The 20,598-nt window shown below is 42.4% G+C and overlaps 1 long non-coding RNA gene across 8 annotated transcripts in view; it reads left to right on the forward strand.

The window, feature by feature from the left end:
- Positions 1–20,598, forward strand: part of LOC138112270 (uncharacterized) — a 57,989-nt gene that overhangs the window by 23,223 nt on the left and 14,168 nt on the right. The window contains exon 6 of one of the 8 annotated variants that reach the window (XR_011151623.1): positions 10,555–10,682. The exons of the other annotated variants lie outside the window; for them this stretch is intronic. This is a non-coding gene — a long non-coding RNA (uncharacterized lncRNA). The remainder of the gene's footprint in view (positions 1–10,554; positions 10,683–20,598) is intronic. 8 annotated transcript variants of the gene reach the window in all.

The following is a 20,598-nucleotide window of genomic DNA, read 5'->3' on the forward strand; positions in this document are numbered from 1 at the left end:
GGAAGAACTAAGGCAAATACATAGCACAATACATTTCTTGCTGTACTGTAGGGCAAGACTGAAAAGACTGCCCCTGTCTACTTTGTGGCAGTTTAATTTAAATTTATTAGACTGCTGCCGGGTATACACAGGAGTCTAATCCTATCATCCGTGGATGGCTGCATGTATGCAGTATTACAGTGTTCCCTGTGCATGGAATAATTTGACATAAAATGTGCTTTCTACTTCTCAAGGGAGAGGCAGGTATAACTTTGTATTGTCTTATTGTTCACTACTTGGACTTGGCTGAGTTGGCCTTTTTTAGAAAGGGTTGGAGGAACAGGAAATATAAGATAATAAATATTTATGTCCCAAACATGACATAGTATCATAAATCAATAATTTTTGAAGACACTAAATTATTCTTTCTGCTTAATTACTTGATTTGTGGCACCAGTTTGCTTACATTTGTTTCTGTGGTAACCTGAGTTATTTTATGACTCTTCTACAGAAAATTTAGTATTGATTTGCTGATTTCCTCTTTAAATGCAGTCAAAAATTCTGTTTGCTAAATTAAGAAACCAATAATTGGAATGAAAACATGCATTACCTTGCATTGCCTGAGCTCTTTGATTGTTGACTTTGACATGTGCTGTCAATTACTAAAACACATATTTTTGACTCTTTCATTTTCCCAACTATTTTGGCATTAAACCTGTATGAAAAAAATAGGCTAAAGTGTAGTTAAAAGTTTGGTTAATTTAAGTGTGGGAGCATGTTATCAGTTGAAAAATGTTATTTGAAAGATAACTTTGAGGTTGAAGCTGTTCTATTACTGGAATGAACATGGCAAGGTCAGATGCAGACCAAGTGAAAAGAAAGTCAATTGATGTGATGTGTTGGCACACATTTGTGGTAGGTGTAAGTCATGACTGTTGCATACACTTGATAGTCTTCTCCCATCTTTCATGGACTGATTTGTATTATTTATGATATACTTGCAGGGAGGAGACTGTGTCTCTGGTTTGCGGTGCATCTATGCACAGCACATACAGAACTTGGTCTAGACAGCCTGGTTAGCTTATAAGCCTTGGAAATAGGATCCTATAGGGAGTTGTACAGGACAAACTGCTGTTAGTGCTCTCAAAGCATTCAGATTATATTGCATAATAAGCATGTTTCAGTTGGTGGCATACACTTCAATGTGACTGATCTTTCAAGAGCTGGTTGATGAAGGGTGCTGTCGTAAGCGTTGGGAGCACAGTGGAGCAGTCAGTTCCTGGCTATCTGATGCTGTATGCTGGCTCAAACAGATACCCTTTTGCTTTTCAGCTGTAGCTGACATAGACATTTGCTCTTCTGCCTCAGTCACAGGGTAGGTACAAGCCCAACCGTATCAGTACCTCACTGCCACTGCAGTCTCTATGCCAAATCTATGTGTCCGTCCATCTCAATGACTCCGGTCAAAATTCCCATGTAAAAAGAATAGTTAGGGTTTTTCAGAAGGAGAACAATCCACAAGTTAGAGATCAATGAAGTGTTAAATGAAGAATGATGTATGTTGCTTGCAGTCTTCACACCTACAAGTTTTTTAGAGCCTGACCGTGCTGTATTTCATCTAGCTACCTGCTTTATGTGTTTGGAATGAAAATGCACAAAATCCCATTCCCCCCAGGAGATAAAGGGATATGTCACACCACACTACTGGGTGTTTCAGAGCCAGTCAAACTTGATCCAGTCCCTGGGCCTGTTCCAATGGGCCTTGAACCGTCCTCTCATGGGCATGGCAGAACCCTCACTGCAGAATGGGCAGCTGCTCCAGGACCACTGGAGCACAAGGTCTGTGCATGTAAATCTTGTACCTCTGTGTGATGTAGTGGATCCCTTGGGTCATTTCTGCTTCCTGGCAATGCAGCTCTTGCTGAGAAGACGCCTGGCAGCCTGCCCTGCCTGGTGTGCCCCTGCAGAAGCTTTGAAACCAGCAGGAGAGTCTGTCTGCTTTCCCACTGGCAGAGCCTTGTTCTTCTTTGTTGCTTACCCAGAAGTGCAGCTTGGGCCCAAGCACACCCTCTCTGGAAGGGTTAAAAGTACTGCAGAAGCCAAGCAAAGGATATAAATCAAAGCTGTGTTGAAAGCATGAGGTTACAGGTGTTTGTCTGGATGGAAGTTTCATGCAGGATACCAGGGTCATGCAGAAGGAATCTCATGACCTGGTTTCCAGACCCTTGGATCAATGGCTTCATTTCTTTTCTGACTGAAAACATACGTGGCATGTGAATTGGCAGTGGCCTTCATATTGGACAGATGTGTGATACACATCTACACACTGGCTGTGGCACACTTGAGTTTCATGTGGAACAGCTGTTGACTTCTACAGGAATTGCTGCTTGTGTTACTGTAATTAATATTAGTGGGTTTGGATTACTGCTTTCCTTAGCCACAGTCTGAGTTCCTTTTTCATTTGCCTTGACCACTGGATATATTCAAAAGAAAAGGCCATTCAGGTAGGCTGCATCTTGTCCTCCTTGAGCTGTCCAGAGTCTAAGCAACATGTACAGGCACTCTGTGTGTCTCCCTCTTCACTGAACGTGGCCAGTGGGATTCATTATGGATGTAGGAGAGTGAATTATGCAGCAGCACTGCCTGTCTCTGCTGGTGGTGGAGAGAGCCAGGGTGATTAGCTAAGCCCAGGTATTAACTCTAGACTAAAGGGGCATGCTTTTCTTGCTCAGAGTCAGGGAAGTGTGAGTTTGAGTTCCAATTAGCAGTATTTAAGTGCAAATGAGCATAAAAAGAGCCCCGAGTGCTGCATGTCTGCAAAGGCATCTGTTGCCCACAGACAGATCAATGTGCTGCTGATGCTTGAGCATATTACGTATGCCCAGAGCTCCTCTTGGCCGTGTCTTCAGTGAGCATCTCTTGCATGATGAGACACAGAGAGATGTTTCCTTTTGCTGACTCTGCAGGGGCAGCTGTAACTTCTGGCAGGATGTGCATAGACAGCTAGGTTGGACATATCTTAAAGCCTAGTAGAAGGTGCTAGTAGATTTCATGTATCAGAAACTTCACTTCTAGTTTCCATATGCCAGCAGTATGTCTAGGTCAGTTAGAGGCTGGAGAAGATAAAAGTGTACTGGTGTGAAGATGCTCTGCACTCAAAAGTTTGTTGTCCTTCCTGTGGGATACATCAACACTTCTTAGGTCAGCGTTGCTTCATTCATTCACCAGGCAAAGCAGGGGCCACCTCAGAGTCAGAGACCTCTTATGTTGTTAGCATGGTGCAAAAAAGGCATTTGTCATAAATGAGCGTTGGAACATAATTAAAGTTGTATCTTTACAGTTTCTGGAGGATCTCTCTCTGGGAAAAAGAGGGCTGCTGTGAGTCTTATTTCACTGTGATCAAGTTGTTTCTACTGGACAGTGTGAAAAACAAATCAGGGAGTCTTAGATACCATCTCTTGAAGAGAATGAATCTGGATTCAGTGCAGCTGGATGTAGAAAGGTGAGGCCTAGCAACAACTGCAGGGTGCAGTTACTATTCCAGTTGTCCTTCTTCATCTTCTTTTTATAGATATTTTAATATGGTTTTAATTTATCTGGTTTATCTAGTTCAGGCATGTTTGAGTTTCAGGGTTGGCATTCAAATCTATGACTTCTTCTGGAGATATTCTGAATTATTTCATAGTTATGAGAAATCCTGGGGAGGTATTTCAGTGTTTACAGAGGAGTATCTTGCTGTACCACACTCCAGATATGTCAACACAGCCAAACCTCCTTTTAGTAGGTTATAGTTTAATTAGCTTCACTACTTGAGTCATAATCTGTTTCTCTGGGGCTGAAGCACACACACACACAAAAGACAAAATGTGAAATGTGAAGAAGTAATTGTGATCTTTGCCACTTGGATTTGGTACCATCTGTTAACATGACTTCTTGTAAAGTCCGTTTCCAATTTGTTTGTTGAATTGGAATTTCATGCTATGGATAACATTTCCTTTCATTGTGAAGCTGTCAGATGTAGCTCCCCTGAGAAAACCAACCTGCCAGTCTGAGATCTGGGGCACAACTCTCTCCTACTCAAAATTGTCCTGCTTCTAAAAAGCAGCAGCGTGGTTTGCTCTAGCTGAGGATCTAGCCCATAAAGTCCTTCAAGGGCAATTCTAACTGGGTAGTGAGCCAAAATGTCGTCCCAGAGGACAAGATGCCATGAAAACCTTGGCAGAATTTCCCCAGATGTGCTAGATGCATCTTGACTTCTCAGCCACAGATCTTTCTTTGCCTTCTCAAGAATATTACTTTATATTAACTTGGCCTATTTACTCGTCTGTCAGAAGGGTTGATATTTCTGATTTTTCATCCTCTTTTTCACTACCTCTGTCTTCCAAAAACAAAGTGTCAGGATTTCAGGAGCTTTCCGGAGCTGGCCAGCCTGTGCCTTGGGGATGTATGTAGCAGTTGAGTGCTTCAAAGGTGCCTCTCACGTTGGAACAACATATACAGAGGTCTCTGTGCTCACCAGGGCTGCTGGGTAGTCTGGTCTCCTGGCTGAGGTGAAAGTGATAGATTGCTACATCAGCATCTCTTTGGGATTCCCAAACCATCCTGCTCTGGAAAGATAGAATCTGGTCAGCCTCTCCTCCTAACAGTTCTTCCTGGACTTCCCCCCACTTCACAGCTCACTGAGATCAGTGGCACTTACTGATCTCAGCAGTGTGGTTTGTTAGGCTGGCTGCTCCAGGGCAGTCTGTCTCTCTGCCGCACTGTTATTCCTGGATCTGTTCTTACAGTTCTCCCTTTTGAACTCTCTGCAGTTAACATCTTCTGATGCTTCACTATCAGCTTTTTTGGAAGATTTTCCTTGTGTGTCCACTTTTCCACATGTTGGTTACCAACTTCTCATGCTTTTCTAATTATTCTCACTGGTGTGCTGAGTCGTGGCACCATGTATGACAACTCTCTCCTCTGTCGCTGCTAACCAGCAGTCACATCTCACTCATCTTGCCCTTATAAGCTGCAGAGGCTAATGGCATCAGGCTCATGGCAACATTTTCATATGATGATCAAGAAAGGACAGAGGGAGTACAAAGCAGTTAAATGAGATCAAAGTCTCTCTTGTAACCTGCACAGAGAGTAACCACCATTCTCCCAGAAAAGGAACAGAAAATAGCAGCTTGTGTCACTTTGTGTAACAATGATTGCAAAAAGAATGGGAAATAGTACACTTCCCTAATGTCTTTTGCAGCTTTGGGAGTAGATGCATGACAATTTTTGGTTCCTTCTCAGATTGAGGAGTGGATGACTAATGTCATTGTGACTGATGCCATCTAATTGGCTCAAAAGAATTTTCTGGTAGTTCTCATGATTAGCATCACTTCCCATCATGTGCAAACCATTGGAGAGCAAAGACCTCCATTTGAACTGTCGTGGTATGAAGAAGATGTAAAAGTACTGGGTTTCTGAAGAAATTCAATGTATATAAAGTATGTATGAATCAGTATTCTGATCTTCCTGTGCAGCAAGTCATGATGACTGATCTATTTCTACAGTTGCTAATTATATTATGTTAAAAAATACTTGGTGTTCAAGTGACTTTTATGCAAAAATTCTGTGAGATTGAAATTTAAGGAGGACTCTCTGGGAAGGTATTACTGAAGTTTTTACTTTGCTTTGAGTCAGTTTGATGCATTTCAAAACAGTTTGTTGAGCTGGGTTGCTGTGTGTTACTTAATATTGAGTCTGAGCCATTTGTGTGAAATGCTGTGGTATTTTTGGGACAGGAAGCATTGTATCCTGATTATTTCTTACAGCCACTCCCACCTCTGCATTATTTAACCAAGGGTGTGTTGCAGTCTCTCCTCCTACCTACTGTAGTGCTGGATCATGGGAGAAAGCTTGGACAGAGAGGCTCACTTTAAACAGATGAGACAAACTGATGTCAAACTGGGTCCGACCAAAATATTTTGCTTTGGTTCAGCTGATTGAAATTAAGTGTTTCAATTCAGGAATACCAAACCACTTCATTTTAAAATCAAAAGTGTGGAAATAACATATTTGGCACTTGCTAATGTCATACTTTGAAGGCAGGGGTATGAATTTCTCTTAGATGATGAAGAAGTAGGGCTCCATCACAGTGCGCCCTACACCAGCCTAGTGACAAAAGGACTTTATGCTCAGTTTGAAAGAGGTCATTGCAAAGGTTTAAAAGAGTGAATATCACAGCAGCACCTTTGGAAGGTTAAGAAGGCAACATCAGTACAAATATGGCAAAAGGACCTGGCATTGTAGCATAGAGTCAAATATTTCATAAAAGCGTTAGAAATTTGCTGGGATCAGTCGCAGGACTGGAGCATTCATACAGCTCATTTGTAAGGACAGGCTTGGAGAAATGGAGAAGCCTTATCCATGCCCGTCCTGAAACTGTGGAATACTGAAGGACAGACTTGTCTGGGTGAAGTTAGAGCAGAGCCTCTTTGACAGGTGGGTGTAATTTAAGCCACCTGCCTGGGACGAGAAAGATGTTTTTGAGCGACTCTTGGAAGCACTTATTGGTGGCAAGGGACACTTTACATGGATATTGCTTGGAAAGGCAATATGGCAAAACCCTCTTAATATATCATCATGGTAGGATATGTTGAGGCAACACAAGGTAGAAGTTATTAGGGAGATATTTTAACTGAGTTTTACTGAGAAAGATTTACTTGTCCACAGAATGGTTTGGGTTGAAGGGACCTTTAAAGGCCATCTAGTCCAAGACCTCTGCAGTGAGCAGGCACATCTGCAATTAAGTCAGGTTGCTCAGAGCCCAGTTCAGCCTGACCTTGAATGTTTCTAGGGATGGAGCATCCACCACCTCTCTGGGCAACCTGTATCATTGTTTCACCACCTTTGTTGTAAAAAATTACTTCCTTACATCTAGTCTGACTTCTTTTAATTTAAAAACAATACTGCTTGTCCTATCCTACAGGCCTTGCTAAAAAGTTTGTCCTTATCTTTTTTACAAGTCCCCTGTAAGTATTCTAAAGAAGGAAGTGTTAATGAAGTTGGAAATATGAATCTGCTAAAGAAAGAGATTTGGATTCCAGGACAGATAGTGAGACAGATTTGTCAGACAGTTTGTATGGACCTAAATTGTAAAATGATTTAAAAACATAATTTCCAAGAGTAATTAATGTTTAACTAATGTAATTTCTCAGTTGATAGGGCAACTAGTATGCAGTAGATACCATACAGATATTCTCATCTTGGTATATCTCTTGATCTTAGCTTTCAACATCTTTCCTTCATTATATTCTCTGACTCTGCTACCAGTCAAAATCTGGGTGATAAAACTGGGTAATTTGACCCAGTCAAAGTTGCCTGGTTGGACAAATATGAGGTGATAAAGTGAAGAAACACAACTCAAGTGTTAGGAAAATATTCTCTAATTGCATGAGTAGTAAAATCATGGCACATGATTACTTAGGGAGAAAGAGAATATTCTTGTCTGAATTTTTGCAAGAAAAAGTGTCATGAATGTTTTTTAGAGATAGTTTGAGTTCTTTATTCTGTTTTGGAGCAAGGAAAGAGATTAAATAATCCCTCCAGATCACTTCTAGGCATGGATTTTTAAGATTCTATTAAGTGGGCACTTTGGAGTCTTTTCAGATCACAGCTTCTCGGGTGGGGTCAGGACACGGACAGACATTGTACTGTGGAAATTTTCCTTATGGCAGGTGTTCATACAAGAACAAGTTTTGGGTTTTATTGAAAAGAATTTTCTCTACCTGCTCTGCAGAACTTCAGACAAGAATGCCCAACTTCCCAGGTTGAAATACTGTACATCAGACCAGTATAAGCATTCCTGGAAGCTACAACAGGTTATATGAAAATGTTAAAATGTTTTTGCATGAACCTAATTTTTATTGAAGAGTTGTGCTCCACTGATGAGGAACAAAGGAAGGGCATGTGATAAAAATGCGCAGTGTAAACAGCTCAGATTGCTCCTAGCAGTTGCATGGTTTTAATTGGGGAACAGATCATGAACTGTATTTGTAAAGATTATTCAGCAGTTTCAAAAAACACAAATATTTAAGAAAACTGTGCCTTTCTGGAGGCACCTGGCAAGCAGATAAAGAACCAAAGTTCATTAATAGATGAGTCATTGCTTCTATGTCCTTTCCTGAGATACCCACATAAAACTCTCGCTGGCTTCAGCAGGTGATGTGGTCAGACTGAAGGAGAGTGTGGTCTCTTGGCCAGGTTCTGGCCTGACTTCAGTCTCACACTGATTTGTTGGTGATTTTAAGCAGAGAGGAAGGAGTGCCTCAACTGAAAAGGTTCATTAGCACTCCTCTTTCTCCCCTTCCTCTTTTCATCCCATCCCTCTCATTGCTTCTTCTGCTCCTCGTAGGGCCAGGGACTTGCTATCCTTTTTATTGGGTGGTGGCCACATGGCCAATCTCTCTGCAAAGCCCTGATTTGCTGGTGATGGCCGCATAACTTCTTGGCCATCGCAGGTTTCTTCCAGACTACCTTGTCCTTGCTTACACGGATGATTGTTGCTCATGAAGCAGGGTCTGATTTGCAAATTAAAAACTTTCAATAATTCTCTGTATTTTATATTGAATTACAAAAGTACTGATCTAATTGCATGGATTTGCAACCAGCAGCTCAGCAGCTGCTTCATGAACCATCCTTGCAGGAGGGGAACATCAGAAAGATGGGTGAGTTGGATGCTGAGGAGTGGGAATTGGTCTAGTCATCCCAAGAGAAATCCTCCCCATTTGTGAGTCAAAGCCTGCTGTCTCTTGCCTGAGATGAAGGGAATCTCCCAAGGGCAGCTAATCTTGCACGATCTCATCACTTGAGATCAAACATCATGATATTGGGTCAATAGATACTTCTAAAAGTGCATGCAAACCTCATTCAAATTCCCATATAGCTCTAGCCAAAACACAAGCCAAATCATGATCCAAATAACCTCCTCCTCAGCCCACCTTCATTGCCGTTCTGTTTCAGTGGCAAATGCAGCATAGAAGAGATGCCTGAATGCTTAATTCAGAAATTTACTGTTTAAGGCATTACTTGTATGAACACCAGCGTAACACATAGAATACCAATGCCCTAAATTTAGTAGTTTAGTCTGAGTCATTTTCACTATGTGGGAGGGCTGTGAAGACACTCCACAGAGTGGAGAAACTTGCTGGTGGTGTCTGTCCAATGAGATTATTTTTTTTAAAAGTCAGAACACGGCAGAACTACAGATATGTTTGTGAGTAAAATGCAGTTTAGTTGCAGACTCCAGCACAGAAGAGGGGCGGTGTTGCTCTCCACCCACTTCAAAAGCTGAAGTCAGGTTTGACTGATATGTATCTCTGACACTGAAATAGGTACAGAGTTTTTCATGACAGCAACACACAGACAGAGGTAAACACTCTGGCTGCGTGATTTGGAGAGACATGGTGTGGTGTAATCCCCAGATTTGTCTGTGCAATTACCTCTTATTTTCAGATCTCTTAGCAATAGCAGCTGAGTTGCTACAATCCTACATGTTACCAACCAGTAGGCAAAAGTTATCCCTGGGTTCATTCACTGAGGGGTGAAATGTTGCCCCACTGAAGACCAGGTGCCTTCTGCCACATAAGTCATCCAGCAGGGCTAGAGATACACACACACTCTTTGAAATAGATGTGGCCACGAGTCATTAGGTATGGATGGAGGCATTTAGACTTGGTATTCTGAACTGGTAACACCTTCTTGCCAGCCTGGGTTTTATTCTTGCTCCATTAGCCTTTCTGCATGAATGCAGCTGATTTGAAGTTGATACGAGTTTAGCAATTTCATTTTGGAGATTCTTCCTGGGACCCTGTGGAATGAAACCGCTTGTCTCCTCAAATGAAAACCTGAATTTGGTACCTTATTTTAGTCAGAATTTATCATGTTTTTATTCTGAATAAAAGTTAGTTCTAGCTCAACCCCTGCTCTTTGTGTTGAGAGATGAAGCAAGCAGAGATGAGGGATATTTCCATGCACTGTATCCTGTCTGATATCAGCCATGGCAGATATGTAAACATACTCAGGCTTGACCCTATACCCTGATTCTCATCAGTGGTGCCACAGAGGTCAGGGCTCTTCTCACACAGACTGGAGGATCGGTTGTGATGTGTTCAGTGCCAATGAGATGAACTCTTCCTAGAGAAACTCCAGTAAAATCAAAAGCTCGTTAATAAGAAAAGTAGTTAGCCGCTATCCTAAACAAAGCAAAATGCCAAACAAAACCCTTTTCTGCTATTTGTTCCCATGCCAGCATTTAGCTGCCAGGAAAGACCAGTCTTATAAACATGAAATTATATCCATGGCAACATGCAAGCAATGTTTAACTTTGCAGCATGTTAAAAGGTACATTAAAAAAAATTTTGTATTTTACTGTTGAGAATAGCAATTATGACTTTTAAGTCAGCTATTTTAAATCAGCCTGAGAACTGTTGAGTGGTGAGGGTAAGGGCCAGAGGCACAGCTCGTTCCTCAGAGCACTTGTTGCTAGACATTCCCAGAAGGTATTATTGCTTAAATACAGCTTGTGTTTTCTTTACCCAGATTCCTTTAGCAAGGAAGATATGACAGGTTGTGATATTGGACTGCAGTGAAGTTCCACCTGTGCTATTCTACCCTTCACGAGTGAGCAGTGCTGGGCCATGCAGCTGGCAAGCTCATGCCCTTTTTGGGTAAGTACTGGATTCAAGGAGCCTACTTTGTGGTATGGCATCCTGAGATTATAGGCACCCTACTCAGGTGCTGTTTAGTGACTCCTGCATCGTGCTAGAAAGCAGACATTGCTCACAGAGTGGGAGAGCAGCTGAAGTAGGGAGTAGACTGAATTAGTATCTGGGCTCGAAAATGTATTGGGAAAAGTAACAGAAAGATCCCAACTTGGAGCAAAAGCTGAAGCTGAAAACTGCAGATGGTTTTCTTGTCTGTACGATAATGTCAAACCCAAAAAAAGGGAGTTTTCACACTCTGTTGTCTGTTTAGCGCAAAGTGAAAATTATGTACTGGAAAATGGAGCCCTGTGTCTGGAGAAAGCAGCTCTGACTGTGCCTATACAATACCGTACAGGGCTCTGGGGAAGTTGGGCTTGACTGCTTTTGCAGAGGTCTCTGAAGCCATGTTTGTTGTGGAGGGAAGGGAGGGAAAAAGAGCAATGGGATGTGTCCTCATGAGTTTTTGTCTATTAGCTCCTGCATGATAATGCCTTTCAGAGTGAATTGTGCTAGGAGTCACTTCTAAAAACCAGAAGTTTCATCTCTAAGGGCAGCAGAACAGCCTGTGCTGGTTGTGAGGGCAGGGCCAGAGGTCACAGTGGCTACAGCTGGATTTCACAAGGCACGGTGGAAAAGAACAAGATGTCCTGGTAGCTACTGTTATGCATGTCTTGAAGCAGAAGGGCTGGTAGATGCAGTAACCTGAGTGTCTGGCTCTGAAAAGACAGCATCATCTTGGAAGAACACACATGTATTTGCTGTCTTCCATAGCTGTTTGTCATGCTTCTGGTTTCTCTCTTCTCTTTTTAGCTGCACAGAAGTGAGGCAAAGATGACACAAGGTGCACTTCATATAGAAATTTAACAACACATGTATTAGCATGTACATTTCTTTACAGAAAAAAGGAGATGATGTGTCAGTACAACCTGTCCCCTCACTTTTTAGGAGAGCCTCAGACCTGTCTCTAGCCGGATGAGGGGGGGTGGACTGTGCTGTACCTTTTCCACTTTTGTAAAGTGGACACAGACAGTATGGTCCAGCAGGATGACTGATTTGACACTGTGCCTCAGTTACTGGAGGTGCTGTGTTCAGTCTGGGGAGAAGTGTCTGAGATGCCTTGCTACTAAGTTGTCTGCATGCTGGTATGAGGGGAGAGAGATGAAGCACCAGGCAGTACCAGAATAGCATCCTGGGGGCCTGAATCCACAGTAACTCTTTATGTGGGACTTCAGTGAGACTCACGTGTTCCATAGTCTTTCGAAATACTTTATCTTCAAGTGCCTAAAATGAGAGCCCAGGAGCCTGAAATACCTAATTTTGAGAAGAAAATTACTTTTGTTTGTGGGAAGTTTCCTGAAAAGTCTTCAGGAGTTACTCTGTAGTGAACTTTGGATTCTGCCTTGGGTGGTGGTGTCCCTTGTGGAATATGCATAGCTCAGTCTGTAGAGTTGTCAATACAAGGCATATTGCTATATCAGCCCTGTGGGTGCTTTGGCCTTTACTCTGGATCTTATCTCTAGTCATGCAACTCTTCTTTTGCAGGATGATAGTATCTTTAAACCTGTCCGCTGGGTTCTTCTGCTTTCATGCTGAAGAGTGTGTGGGAGAAGGTGGCCAGGAGTGTAGTGTTAGAACGACCTTTTACTGATGGAGGCACAGTGGTGGTGTGTGCTGCCAACACGCTCTGGCAGTGGATTCATCTATTTCAGCAAAGCTGTGCCTTCTACTGTTCTACTGCTCAATCTTGTGGGAGCAGGAGAGAAATGGTACTTGCAGAAGGCTGGATTGGAGGGCAGTGAGGTGTGTGACAGCTGTGCAGGTGGACACCTCAAGAGGGAGTGCTGTGTGAGCCATGGGTTTTACCCCTGTCATTCTAGAGTACACAGCCACAGCTGCTAAAGTCTGTGCCTGTGTATCTGGGATGTCTTCTGCTTTTGTCACTTCTTCTTGGGGAAACCTCCTTTAACTGGTCCTTAAGCACTGGCTGGAACTGTGGCACCCATTGGGACACACAGGGACTCAGAGACCCCATTAACTCGAGGACTTTCCCCTAATCTTAGCAGACCTCCAGCACCTGGATCCTGACCTCAGACCAAATGCCTCTGTCAAGTATCTTTGAGGGGAATTTGATAGAATTTTCCTCATTTTGTCATTAAGTGCTCACTGGTGGTCTCTTCTTTTGAAGAGATGACAGGACCCACTGAGAGGCTATTTTTCCATGAGGGTAACTCAGCATACTGGTGACAGCCATGGTGGGTGTCTACTGAACCAAGAGTGTCAAAGCCAACATCTAAAATGACCTTTAGGCTGTTTACTCAAAGCAGTAATAGACTCGCCCCCGACTTCCTGATAAGGCCATCACTTATCAAGAAATAAGAAGAGCAAGTGGCTAGATATGGAAATCATTGTGGGAGTGCCTAATTGCAAACATACAGCATTGTACAGAAGTAATGCTGTACACCAGTAAGCTATGCCTCTTCTGTGGAATATGTATGTAGAAACCACGAGAATTACCAGGTGTTGGAAAAAAGTGCATTCCAACACACATAGAAAACCTTTTCTTGGAGAGACAGGTGTGTGTATAATTTAACTCAAGCGTTTCTTCATGCTCTATGATTCTGTTTCCTAGACATGGAGTGAAGCATCAGAAATCAATGATTTTCATCTCACTTAAATGAAACTTTTTAGAAGAGGAGTCTAAAGTAAGCCAAGAGATTAAGTAGACACTAAAAACTCAGTAACCTTTTAATTTAATAGCCAAATATGTAGAAAGCTAGGTACCAAATAGAAGCCAATGAGTCTGCTTTCCACTCTAGTTTAAAAAATTATGTTCTTTCTTACAAAAAAGTTTCTACATAACCAAGACAAATGTATACTTTAATACATGCTTTAGAAAGTGCTTGGTATTTTAATGGATTTACCTCCTACTATTAAGGTATATTGTAGCATTTCACCATCTCAAACTAAACTTTGTTTTAGCTAATGCTCACCTGGTTTAGTTGTTTTTTCTTCTAATTAATTTTTATTATTTAAGTAATTTATATTAATTAATTTTTATTTGGGGTCAGAATAGCAGCACCATTTAATCTCACTTTTGTATTTGCTAGAGAATGTCTAGACTGGCTAGCATGAGGGTTTTCATCCTGGAAGGTTTTAGTAAGATCCTTCTCCACTTGGTATATACGTCACAAAAGTACCGAAACTGAAAGTTTCAGATGCGATACAACACCTAGTAATAAACTGTTTCAACTTTTTTTTTGAGGGGAAAGAAATACCATCTTTTGGCAGTGTTTCCTCTCAAACCTCAGAGACTTGCTGATCTACTGTGTAGATCTGAGCTGTGGTTGCAAAGTATCAAAACAGAACTAAGGATTTTTATATCTACTCTTCCCACCCAGCACTCACAGCTCCTTCCCCCTTCCCTGTCTGTCGGGTAGTTTCTGAAGGCGTTGAGGAGACAGGAAGGGAAGGGACACAGAACTGACCATCGGACAGATAAATGGACAACAGTGCCAACAACTGAGCCTCATTTCTTCAGGAATACAGCCTGAAAATGCCTTGGTGATTAAAATGGATTGTGAATATTGCAGGGTTTTTGAGAGGAGGGGAAAAAAGCAAGGTAGAAGCAATTGGTTTCCAGGTCAGATTAAGGAACTTGTGAGTGTTTGGGGCAAATGGTCTCTTCTCTTCCTTAAACTCTGAGCTTTTCTTAATGTGAATGATGGTTTTCTGTTTTCTTGGGCTCTTGTGATACATCATGGGAACATTTGTCAATGATGCATGTTGGACCTGGAGTCCAGTTGCAGCTAATGGGCCATGAAGGATAATGACAACCAAACCAGAACTCCAGTTAAGTCACTGGGATGTTCAATTTCTTATCAAATTTTGGAGTTTTCTTTGCAATTTTCTATGCAAAGCAGGCACTTGGAGTGGAAAAGGTCATTTTGATAAAAATCCAACTTTTCACTAAAATCAGTTCTCTTCAGCACCCTGTCCCAAAATCTGTTATGTTCACAGCGTTCCAGAACAGCCTTGCCATCTGTCAGAAGCATTTTTAGGTAACAAATTATTCAACCTAACTGTGCCCTGTCTTTACCACACCAGTTGTGTTGTCTTTGAACTTCCTTGGGATAGATAAGCCTGAGGCTCACCAAAGCCGGCAGGAATCTCCAGACATTGAAGGGGAACCTCTAGAGCCAGGAAATAGAAATGTCCTGAGGACATGGGTGTTTCTGAAGCACCAGCCATCTCCTGAGTAGGGATGTCTTTACCTACTACTGCAGAAAGCAAGTGTGTTCCAGCACGGAGGTAGTGCTGTTCCAGAAAGGAGCGTATGTCTTGCTCTCCCTTTAAAATGGATCCTCTTTTGCATATTGTGTATTCTGGTAGGAGGTGGGAGGTCACACTCAGACTCTTCCTGACAAGATCCAAATTCATATTATCCACCCCCAGTTACTGCCTAAAACATATGAAAAGTTCTCAGATAAAGGATTCTTCTCTTTCAGCCATGTGTCTTAATCACTAGGCTGAGGATTCAGCCCTCTTAGGATCAAAGTCTGAATTTTTGTTGCAAGATTTCAGCAGGTTTAGAGGGGAGTCCCCCTATCCAAAACCCTGTGGTTAAGGCATTTCTTGAGGTGAGAGACAAGGGTTTGAACTGATGAATACATCTCTCATGCTTCTTTTCAAGAGTGTGCTAATTACTAGACTGTGATATGAGAAGCAGACGGTGTTGCCACTATGAAATTGGTTACTCGGCCTGGATTTCACAAGCAAGTGGCCCCAGCCAAGTTTGAAGCCCCAGCAGTGCTGGGTCAGTGTGCTCGCAGCTGTGCTGCCTCCAGTGTGGGCTCTCTGGGCTTGGCTCTCAGGCTGGGAGTTCTGTCAGCTCTCCGAGGCTGGGGAATATCCGGGATGGGCGAGGTGATATGGGAAGCAGTTAGAGGGCACAGATGGCTCTGTCAGGGGGCAGAGGAGAAGCCTTCTCTAGCCACAGTTAGGGAATTAACTTTCTCCAAATGCTGAGTTGTACATGCAATGTGTCACTGTGAGAGCTGTTGAATATTTTGTCATGAGACCACTAATGAACTTGATAGCCACCACATTCACCAGTTGGTGGAACAGATTTACCCATCATTTCTGAATTTGAGTTTAAGTGAATGGGACTTCACTTGTGGTTAAAGTTTTGGGGTGGGTTTTTTTTTGTTTGGTCTTTTTTTGGTTTGTTTTTTTTAAATACACTTCAGTCTCTTGCTGGACTGGAACTTTTAACAGTGTTATTTTGTCTCCTCAAGTCTCCTTCAAGATAAGGTTTTCTTGTATTCTGAAATGATGTGGCAGAAGGCAAAAAATAATCTTGTGACTCATTAGGAAATAAACAGAGGCATAATTGCCATCTGTGTTGCAGTCCATTTAATCTTTTCTCTCTCCAGTCATGGAAAAAAGTTCATAAAAAAAAAAGTTGAGGTCTGGTTTTGTGATATTTTTGAGAGAAGCTAGCTTAAAAAAAAATTACAGAAAAGAAAGAGGAAAAAAAGCCCCAATACGGGCTCTATACATTATCTTAGACAAAATGGATTAAATTTCTGACACCCTACTCATCAAATTCTGACCTTGATTTGACCCCATTGGCTTTTTACTGTTTGATGTTCTCAAACGATTTGGTGCCACTTTTCCTTAGTAGTGCAGTTAATTTTGAGTGTTAGATAGAGATCAATAGTCATAGCTTGAAATTGGCACCTTTGGACGAAAAATATGTTGTGTGGCAGTAACATAGATTTGATAGTACTTCAGTTAAGAAAATGGTGTACTCTTTCATTATTGTTTTCAATGACAGTATCCAGAGTGTTACTTCATTCTCCTAGCAAGCTTCTGACAGTCTCTTGTAATATCTTATCTATCAAAGAGTTTTCATTCCTCTCCTTTCATGCTTGGCTTCTGGAGTGGAACTTTATTTAAAAGGTCCCTGAAATTAGAAAGAATGACCATGGCACTTCTGCTATCAAGCTGCTCAGTAAGAGCTAAACCCCCTTACTTCTGGACTTGTGTCTGGCCTCCTGCTTGCCCACATTGCAATCTCATTTACTGTGCTGGCTGTATGGGGGAAGCTTGGCTGTCAGGAGGAAGTTGGATAAGATTTAATCTTCTCTCAGGTAGGTAGGTTCTGCATACTGCCTTCCCCACCTTTGTCCATGTGAAAGTGCCCTGTGCCTTGCTTCCAGCCCATTGCTGCAGTGAGAGGTGGGCCTCCACGGGGTGTTTATTCCTCAACTGCTGCTTGGAGTAGCTGCTCTGGACTGCTGGGATGGGGCTCAGGCAGTCTCTAGGGCACAGGATTTTCCAGGACTGTGCTCCTTTCTGTGGGGTCCGACCCCGGAGCACTTAGTACTGTGGAGGTGTAATGAAGCTCTTCTTCAGGCTTCCACCAATGCAGGTGCTGAACATTTTGGGGAGTTTTCAGTGTGCTACTAAAATCTGGCCTCTGGTGCATGTCCTTCTTCGAGTGTTAACTTTGGGTATCCTGACTAGTGTAATCCAAATTTGACAGGTGGTTGAAAATATCTTTTTGACCAAATTCAATTAAATTATATATGTGGGGGAGGGGAAGAAAACACAGATGGGCTGAGGAGAGGCTGTAGAAAGAGGCACTTGGGAGAGAGATATCATGCCAGTCTCAGGTACAGGGAAATGTCGGCCATGGCTTGTGCCTTCTTCATACCAAGGAAGAGTCCAACCTTTGGACACAGATGAATAAGGAACCTGGCTGCAGCATTCTGCTCCTGGAATTATTTGATTAATTTTGACATATTTCCTAGGAAAATTGTGAGCACCTCTGTTCTAACAACTACGTGAAAAGCATTCCCATCAGTCCCCCCAAATCTTGATGAAGTAATTTGTCAGGTGCATTCTGAAGAGTTTTTTTAAATGCCAAGCACTAACAATTCCAGATCAGCAAAGTCATTAGTTTCTTCTAGGCTTCTTATTTGAGAACCAAGTGCCCAAGCAGTTTTGTACAAATCATTTTTACTACTTGGAAGCCAAGATGCCCAGTTTAAAACCATCTCAACTCCTATTGACTGTTCTCGCAGTCTGGATACCTAACCTCGTTGGGGAAGAGAGTACATAACATGCAGAACAATGGTTTGGATGGTATGCAGGATCTTTGGGTGGTGTAAATAACTGATAATCCAAGAAATTCAGCAGGTCACTGTCCATTTACAGTTGCTGAAGAGCTACTCCATGCTACTAGCAATAATGTCTGTTTGGATCAAAAGAACATGGTGAGGCTTCCAAAAGGCAGGATTGTCTAACTTTGTTAAGAAACCTGTGGTATGTCATTGTCAGCCTTTCCTAGCCAGCATTCAGAAGTTACATGGAGTCTGAATGCAGATGCAGGCTGCAGGGAAAATGGAAGGGCAACCGAGGCCTGTTTCCATAGGATTCCTGCATCTTGAGTAGGCACCTCAACAGAGATGGCTCTGAATGGAAGCAGTTGTGGCAGGTGCACCATGATGCTTCTCATGAAGAAGTGAGAACTTCTGTCCCAGGGAGAGGCCTCTGAAAGTGGTTATATTTTCCTTTCTGTTTTCTTTAGAATTCAGTCTCTGTAAAGTGTGTGTAGATAAAATGTGGATGTAATATTTCTCCATGACCTTCTGGCTGTTTAGCAGAGGAGCAATGGCAGAGTGATGGATAAAGACTGCTGCGAAGGGGTATTGTACGCACCCATGACTCATGCTCTTTACCTGGCAGCATCTCTGGGGCCTGTGGATGTGAAAGTGAGTTAGACCTTGTACTAAGGTACACACTTCACACTTTTGTTCTCTGACTCAAGTCTGGAAATGCTTTGTGTACTGCCTTCCTGACATTTATCACATCCTGAAGGCAGTTGCATTTAGCATGCTTTCCAGTAGACCTATGTTCTTCCACCCATAAGCCCCAGCCTGCTGTCAGGAGGGCTTGGATGTACCAAAGCAAGGCTCTCCTCCTGTGTGACCTGAGTTTAATTGCAGCTGTTTGAGAAGATTTTCCCTGATGAACACACAGCAAGTGTACTGAGATACTGACTTCTCAGATATGTGGCTGGGATTCAAACCTCATCTTGTAGAATGAAGCCCGTGGGTGCGCATCTACACAAGGGCCGAAAACTTCAATTCCTTTCAAAAGTGTGTCTTTGTGACAGACTCCATCTCTAATCAATAAGCTCATGAAAAATCACAAATTCCTCTCTTGGACACCAGACATCAGTGGTGCTGAGTACAGCAATTCCCATTAGCTTCAATAGCCACTGCAGGTGCTGGGTATCCTGGTTACATCTGTGGGACTGGCCCCAGGCTTTACCTCTCAGGAGGCCCCACTGTCCAGCTGGCTTTGGGAATATGTGCTGTTCTCATTGGCTGGGATTTGTTACTAATAGAATGAAGTTACCACCCTACTTTAAGTCCTGTGTAAAGCCAGGAACACAGATTTAGTAAAAAAACCCCTTTAATAAAACTTGATCTTGACTACAATTTTCACCAGCCCCTGAAAGATTTTAGGTAGGTCCGCTTCTCACATATCTTCTGTGACTCATCTGCGTCCCTGTGCAGGTGCTTTCCTTCCCAAGTTCAGTTTTAAACCTAACAGAAGGCTCAGCCTTGCCTCCCAACAGCCATTGAGTGTGTTTTGAAAAGCAGTGCCACTGTAGCTGCTCCTGCTCCTCTTGTTTATACTTTTCCTGACTGATATGTTTCAGTGCCAAAGTACATTATTTGTGAGTTTCTCTAGAGCAGCTCCAAAGCTGTGCCAGTGCATTTTCCTAGTTTATGCATCAGCTATTCAGGGAAGTGTGTAAAACTTGATTGACTATACTTTTAGGGGATGTCATTGATTACTAAACCAACACATGCACTTACAGAGAAGACATGCTTAAAAATGTCTTGCTCAGTCAGGAGTGGAGCCCTTAATCTTCTCTGCATCCCACAGGAAGGCTGGATGCTCTGTGGGAACAGAAGCAAACTCCAGAGCACTGAAGAGGTGAATTGAAGAGAGTAATCACTGGAAGACTTTGCATATGAGATTTGATCACCTTGCTGAATTCTGGGGATTCTTAGGGGATGGGATCTGTGAGAAATCCCTGGCATGCTGCTAGTTACATAAAATTCATATTAACAGTGAATTGTTTTTACAAGGGAAGCTGGCATATTTTAAAAATATCAAATGATAATGCTAGTAGTTGGTAGTTGGTATACAGAATGTGCATTTGCAGCCTGGATTGCTAGGTTTGCTAGAAATTTTAGGTACACCCTTACTACAGCTTTTAATGTAGGCAAAAATACCCAGCAATATTCAAGTAAATTATCTGGAACAGGAATTGCAAAGTCAAAATAAATGGCTTATTTGCTTTATTACCAGGGATTACACATGTGCTGCAACTGGGCTGGTCAGTTAGAGCAAATGTAAAAATGCTGCCTTTGGATTGCTCCACCCCTTGCACAGTGTCTTACTGTGATATCCTCTGTGTATACCCATGTTGGTGTGGCATGGTTGCTCTCTCTGCTTGACTGTACAGAAGGGAGTGCCTGAGTATTTGGGGATCTGGAAAGAAGCATTTTTGTGGGCACACAACTGGTATGTGGGGCATGAGTGAGCACAGCTATGCAGCTTTACAGATTAAGAGCAGTATTCTGGGAAGTTCAATGGTGCTTGTGCTGTTTTGGCTCAGATGTTTTGGTCTATGGCTGAGTTTTTCTGAATTGTGGTTATAGCTGTGTCGAACAATGTATTGCGATAACATCCTGGGGCTGATTGTAGCAATGGGATAAGAGAATGGATTATGATAAGGGAGGGAAATACTGGGCTTTAGTGCTTTTAGGAGTAATAAAATGTCTGCTCTGCAATA

Source organism: Aphelocoma coerulescens, chromosome 6 (genome assembly GCF_041296385.1).
Source record: "Aphelocoma coerulescens isolate FSJ_1873_10779 chromosome 6, UR_Acoe_1.0, whole genome shotgun sequence".
NCBI lineage: Eukaryota > Metazoa > Chordata > Aves > Passeriformes > Corvidae > Aphelocoma > Aphelocoma coerulescens.